Source organism: Galeopterus variegatus, unplaced genomic scaffold (genome assembly GCF_000696425.1).
Source record: "Galeopterus variegatus unplaced genomic scaffold, G_variegatus-3.0.2 Scaffold3497, whole genome shotgun sequence".
Lineage (NCBI taxonomy): Eukaryota > Metazoa > Chordata > Mammalia > Dermoptera > Cynocephalidae > Galeopterus > Galeopterus variegatus.
Window position 1 is genome coordinate 67,573 of NW_007729608.1, and position 572 is coordinate 68,144.

A 572-nucleotide genomic window follows, 5' to 3' on the forward strand; every position below is an offset into this window, starting at 1 on the left:
GGGTTGCTGCTGTTTTGTTTTGTGTTTTCCATTTGTTTGCTTTAGTCATGTATATTTTGGTTTTAAAAACTTTGCAGGTTAGCATTTCATCACTGTTTGAGTGTGGTTTGACACACTAATTTCTGTTGCTTTAATTACTTTCTTTTTGTGATCTTATTCTGTCTTTCCATCCACTTGAATCTGCTCGTTTTCTGCTTACAATTTCCCTCCAATTTCATGCTGTCTTCCACATTAACATTTCTACTTTTACAATGTACTAGGACTTCTGAGCTCATGGACTGGCCCATCATGATCCTACAGTAAATTCGGGTGATGGTGATTGTGCTCTCAAAAAAAAAATAGCCTGTGGGTCCAAGAGATTGGCATCTCTGGAACCAAGCGAAGATGATTTCTACACTTCCACTTCTGGAGTAAGGCTAGTAACTATTATATTAGATTATGATCTACCATTAAATCTGTCATGTAATACTGGATTTTACAGATGACGTGTGACAATGCCATCCATGCAAATGGTCTTCTTTGTTACTTTTATTATTTTTAAAAATTTTATTATGTTTCTCTTTTTTTTAAAA